Raw genomic sequence first — 6,385 nt, 5'->3', positions numbered from 1 at the left:
CTGCGAAGTACAAATATGGTTGGTTTTCTATTATGCTTTAAGGTCTGATTAGTGTATTTATATAGTACAAATAGGTAAGGTTCATTTGTCCATAAAAAAAAATAATTAAGGACGACTGAATCGTTGTTACATCATAATTATATTTTTTTTTCTAAATTTATATATCATATTTATCCATCTAAATTTCAAAAAATTACAAATTTATTCAATTTATTGTTTATTATTTTAAAACTCATTTTAAATTTATAAAGTTATCCTTTTATTATTTATTAAAAAAATAAAAGTACGTAATATGTAAAAGAAAAAATGTTCAGTCTTCTAATCAATTGATTTTTAAAGGTAAATAATTAATTTGTCTATCTGTGACGCATACACAGTGACATTCATATATATATATATATATGATATATATGATATATATATATATATGATGAGTATATATATATAGAGGTAGGCTAATATACAATCGATTGTTCCTGAGGTCCCGTACAACCAAGTCATTTTCTGATTTTTAAAGTCCAAATGATCGATCCAAGCCGTTCATCTTGTTCTCCATATTAATATGTGCTTGGAGACCAAATTTTACATTTTTTTGAATTTTTTTACTATTTATTAAGCCACTTTGAAAATCGCTGATCCAACGGTAGCTTCTGGTTTTACTGTTTTGTTAAGCCACCATTGGATCAGCGGTTTTCAAAGTGGCTTGGTTGTACGGGACCTCAGGAACAATCGATTGTATATTAGCCTACCTCTATATATATAGAGAGAGAGATAGGCTAATATCAAAACGTTTGCACCAACCCCTCCCGTGCAACCAAGTCATTTTCCGATTTGCAAAGTCCAAACGACCGATCAGAACCGCTAGATGTTTAATCCATATTGAAATGTGCTTGGAGACCAAATTTTACATTTTTTGGAATTTTTTTGCTATTTATTAAGATGGTTTGAAATCGCTGTTTTCCAGTGGTGCAGAATTTTAATAAAAACAGCGATTTTCAAACCATCTTAATAAATAGCAAAAAAATTCCAAAAAATGTAAAATTTGGTCTCCAAGCACATTTCAATATGGATTAAACATCTAACGGTTCGGATCGGTCGTTTGGACTTTGCAAGTCTGAAAATGACTTGGTTGCACGGGAGGGGTTGGTGCAAACGTTTTGATATTAGCCTATCTATCTATCTATATATATATATATATATATATATATATATATATATATATATATATATATATATTGCGTGAGTCACAAATAAGAAAAATAATTATTTGTCCTCACAACTGACTTCTTAAAAATCTAAATATATCTCCTAAACATTCTAATAAAATGGTAAATTGGGTACTTTATAATTTGAAAAAATTGAGTAGATTTTAAATTTTTGAAATTTAGAAAGGTAAATATGATAATAATTACAATTGGCTTGAGACGGATATATTATCGTTTTCTTCGGGCAGACTTAATTAAACCCGTTTTTGGTTCTCAATTAAATAGCCGTTTATAGAAGCAGAGTTTGGTTTGTAACAGTGCAAAAACCACCCCACCTATACTTGCTTTCTACATACTTTATTTCAAGAACCAAAAAAAAAAACATACTTTATTTCTCCTATAAGCCAATAAAAATTTGACACTTAGTTAGGGGTGTCATCAGGTACGACAAGGATTGGATGGAAGTTTTTTCGTATCCGTATCAATTATAAATTGTTCTCATCTGTATTTTAACTTTATCGGTTATGAATTATCATATCCGTACTTTACTTTTATATTATCGTTATCGTATAACGAAGCGGTAGTGGATAAATAATAGATAATCTTAATATAATATTTTTTTATTAATATTTTTTTATTAGTTTCTAAATTAAATATTAAAACACATTCATTTCACACATATATACGTGTTTTAATGGTCTAAAATTTATTAGGATATATTGAAATTTATTTACGTGTTTTAATGGTTAATTAAGTGTAACGAAACTGTCAAGAGTAGTTGGAGAATAAATATTCATTGCTCATTAATATATGTAATATATATTTTTTTCTATAATTACCCAATTTTTGAGTCAAAAGCGAAAGTCAAGGAGTCAGAGGTACGGCCATTTTTTTTAATATCCTTAAAAAAACGAAAATTTTAAAAATATCCTCTGATTTAATTTTTTTTTTATAAATGCTCCGACCACCTAGCCCACGGGCGGCCCAAAACACAAGCGGACCGCCTGGCCCACGGGCGGGTCACAACACTAATTTTCTACCTATCTAAAAAATCACTTGATCTAAAAAATTATGCACCATTCAGATATTTGATTTTCTACCTATCTAAAAAAATAATAAAAAATTTCCAAAAAAATATAAAATTTGGTCTCCAAACACATATTAATATGGAGAACAAAATGAACGGTTCGAATCAACTGTTAGGATTTTGAAAACTTGAATATTGAACCGTAGCACCGTAGCCCTCTATGCAACCCATAGCACCGTAGCCTTACTCATTTTAAATATATGCAGTACATTTAATGGGTTGTTCTGCGACTGCGGGTGCACAGCTACGATTAGCTGGATAGAAGTACCATCATATAGTATTCTAGATCATTCGATTTAAAATGATGTATTTAGATTGATTAATTGAGTCTCTCTCAACCCATCTGTTACCAAAGTTGTTTGAATTGAATAATTTTCCGTTTGTAAAATTGTTGATTGAGGTTAACAATTTGCATTTGCAAAATTGGGGTTTAACCTAGGGCAAATTGGATGAAATTGATATTTAATTGCACAAATAAAGCATGTAGATATGGTTAAGAACTTTTTGAAAGCATCTCATCTTGATAATCTTGATAATATTTCTCAAATCATATTAAAAAAATTGATTTTTAAAATAAATTAAAAAATAACATTTTGATTTCATTGTAAATTGGCCGTGAACAATTTTCGTAGTCCAAATACCACTAAACATGAATCATTATAAATTTTATTAGCCTTCAACATAAAATAGTTTCCATTTTGTGTGTTCAGTTGACAACAAAAGACAAAATTCAAATCACAATTTAAGCTAATTTTATGTTCAGTATTTATTCCGACGTCTACCAAATAAGTCTAGCAATTTCATATTTTTTCATGTTACTCGTTTATATTTTTTAAAAATCTCATATGTACAATAATAATATTAATCTAAATCAACGATTATATTAATACACTTAACATAATTTTGATGTTAACATTACGGCTAAAAAAAATATTTATAAAAATAAAAATACTCATTTAACAAAATATAGCATTTACATTCCGAACAACTATATTCTAAATATCCCACAAGTTATTTCAGTTTAAAAATTCACAAATTGATATTTCCTATATTCTAAATATCCCATTCAACTTGGAATTACACAAATTGATATTTCCATTTCTACATTCAAAAATTCTCATTCCTATAAAAAATTTCATTGCAGAACATGCCCTAAATCATACTAAAGACAACATTTACAAGAAAAAAAAAAAAAAATCTTCCAAGTTATAGCCCAAAAATACTTGTTTACTAGGAGGCATTTCAATTTTAACCCACTTGTCCTTCGGCTTCTCTGCTTCAGTCCATTGAGGTTTCTTTACTTCAGTTGATTTCCCTGCTTCTTCTTCGTCCTTGCTTTCTTCAAGATCATCCTCCATGCTTCCGCCAGCTTGATTTGACGGCCACAATAGTATCAGTATAGGAGCTCTCTCCAACAGTTTTCTCATAGCCACAAGGTCCCTTGCCATAGACCTAGTTGCTGGCAACCTTGTTCATCCTTGTCCTCCTGTTTATGAATAAACATTTATTTTTTTGGTTCAATTGAGAGCTCTTTCTAGGAGAACTTGTAAGTTGTAAGGCAAGATTTACATCAGAAAAATTAAAATAAGCTACTTCATAATGCATATCAATCCTAAAATGACAAAATAATATATGAAGCAAGTAACATTTTCCAAAGTTAGTGGAAGTACAAGTATATAGTTAATGTAATTTTCAGTATTTAATGTGTGATTTGTCTAATGTACATATAGTTGATGCATTGAAACAACTAAAGAAATCACTTACCAGCAAGGCGTTTCCTAAACCAATCATGCCAAATTTGACGCAAATTTGATTCTTCATGACCAACGATACCGCCTCATGAGTATCTACATTTCAAGAATTAAAGAATGTTTATAACATATTAAGAACAATTGTGATAAGGACTAAAAATTAAAAATTCTTATGCCAACTAGACATAATTGATAAGTCAATTTTGGAAAAGGATATCATCAAACTAAATTTTTTTTGTCATAATATTTGGATTCAATCAAGGATTTTCGATAGTGGAAGTGTAAAGAAGACTATGGAATTGGTCATAAAAAGTATTCTCCAAAGAACAAAGACATACGCCTTACGAGATAAAGAAATCACTAGAGATGTTAGATGAAAAAAGAGTTTTTTTTTATAATCATTTCTCTAGCTCATCAATCTTCTTTGAATATGTTTGGATCAAAAATCAAAATTGAGCACCAAAAGGAGAGATTTTTTTCCTTATAAAGAAATATGATTCTTTGCTAAGTTACTTTCTGAGGCAAAGTCTACTATTTAAAAAAAAAAAAACGATAAGGTGTTTTCTGAAAAATTTATATATGCCTGTTATTTATATCATTGTCATTAACAAATTTACAAACACCAGGGAAACCAAACCAAATGACCAAAGCAATATCCTAAGAAGTGTTTGGTCTAACACTACAAACAACAAAAGCGACATGATGTTTGAGGACAAGTAATCAAGACTAAACCTTTCATGCTTACCATAATACTAAATAAAATATATGAAATGTTTAAATTTTCGCAAAGTATATTTGCGAGATGTAACAATTAAAAATAACTTTCTTGGCAGCAGTTCAACTACTGTCCACCATACAGTAAAAGCTACTAGAAGATAAAAATTGATATGCCAACTATACATTAATTATAAGTTAATTTTGGGGACATGAATCACCAAACTAATTTTTTTTGTCATAATATAAAAGAATTTAATATTGATAATATAAGAAAAACTATGAATTAATCATAACATACATCCTGGTGTTAAGAACAAACTTAAAATTAATCATAACATACATAGAAATAAGCTAAACAATTTTATATTGCCCTGGACGTGTTTGAAAAAGTGTACTTTTTTATTACATTTCTCTATATTTGCAACAGTTTATGTTCATCAATCTTCTCAAGTATTTTCTAAAATAAGAACCAAATTATAGCACCAACAAGTGAGTCTGTTTTTTTCCTTATATATAAATATGGTATTTTGAAAAGTTACCCCGCAAAAATTAATGTGTGTGTGTTTTTTTTTTAAAGTTATCATTAACAAACTATGTGCAGATCAAATGAACAAAGCAATATATCCTAATATGCTAATAATACAAACTCTCGCAAACAACAAATGCGGTGTTATTTTTGAGGAGTAACCAATCATCAGGACTTAAACTTTTAATTATTTTCTCGCCATACTTAATACAATACCTAAGTAATAAGTAAGACGTTAAAAATTTCCGTAGAAAATATTTGTGAGATGTAAACAATTGAAAATAACTTTCTTAACAGTACTTCCCATAAACATTGCATAATTAATAAAATCAACTAAGAGAATTGTTAATATCTATGGATTTTTATTTTAAACACGTAGCATCCAGCTAGGAGGCCTATTTACATTAACAAATGCAAGAATTAAAACTGTCTATTCTACAACAACTACCGTTAAAATTCTAAAAACAAAGCTAAGTAGGAGCTCTCTGTTTTGGATGGTATAAAGTCTACAATTCCCTTATTCTACAACAAGTACCCTCAAAATTCTAAAAACCCAGGTAAATCTAAGTAGGTACTCTACAATCAGTCGAGAAACAAGAAGATAATATAAATTACCTCATAGACCGTAGAATCGAGTATGAACGCCGCTGGATCTCTCTCTCGATCGGTGGGGTCGGATTTCTGTTTAATTGCTGCCTACAACTCTACAAGGACGGCTTATTAGGCTTTTATATGTATTGGGAGGGAATTAGGGTTTTCCATTTGTTTCCCTGCTTTTTATTGGGCCAGCTTATCCCAAATTCTAATCTTTTCATTCAAGGCCGTCTAAGCGATTGATTTTTCTTCTTTCTTTGTCATCTTTTATTTCCTTTCCGTTATGCATTACTTCGGGTCCTCAACGCATGTTACTTTTCCTTTGTTTAGCTGCTATTTTTTGGGCCTACTAATTTGAGGCCCAATTATAATTTTTAAAGTTATTTTTGGGCTTCAGGTTGGGGTTGTTTTTCTTTGTGTTTATTGAGTCATAGCAGAGGCTGAAAAAACAGCGCTATGTCTATATAACACTGATAACGCTATAGCTTTTATGGTCCGAAAATAT

The 6,385-nt window shown here is 29.6% G+C and overlaps 1 long non-coding RNA gene across 2 annotated transcripts; it reads right to left on the bottom strand.

Moving 5' to 3' along the window:
- Nucleotides 1-3,261: 3,261 nt before the first annotated feature.
- Nucleotides 3,262-5,977, bottom strand: LOC144552764 (uncharacterized). 2 transcript variants are annotated; one of them, XR_013511222.1, is made up of 3 exons: nucleotides 5,902-5,977; nucleotides 4,057-4,139; nucleotides 3,262-3,778 (listed from the first exon to the last, which is right to left on the bottom strand). It is a non-coding gene; the product is annotated as an uncharacterized LOC144552764 (long non-coding RNA). The 2 variants fall into 2 exon arrangements; XR_013511223.1 differs by lacking the exon at nucleotides 3,262-3,778 and adding an exon at nucleotides 3,796-3,835.
- Between the last annotated feature and the right edge of the window lie 408 nt (nucleotides 5,978-6,385).

Source organism: Carex rostrata, chromosome 4, assembly GCF_964058835.1.
Source record: "Carex rostrata chromosome 4, lpCarRost1.2, whole genome shotgun sequence".
Taxonomy (NCBI): domain Eukaryota; kingdom Viridiplantae; phylum Streptophyta; class Magnoliopsida; order Poales; family Cyperaceae; genus Carex; species Carex rostrata.
Note: the sequence above shows the minus strand (reverse complement) of the source record. Positions and strands in the feature narration are given on the sequence as shown.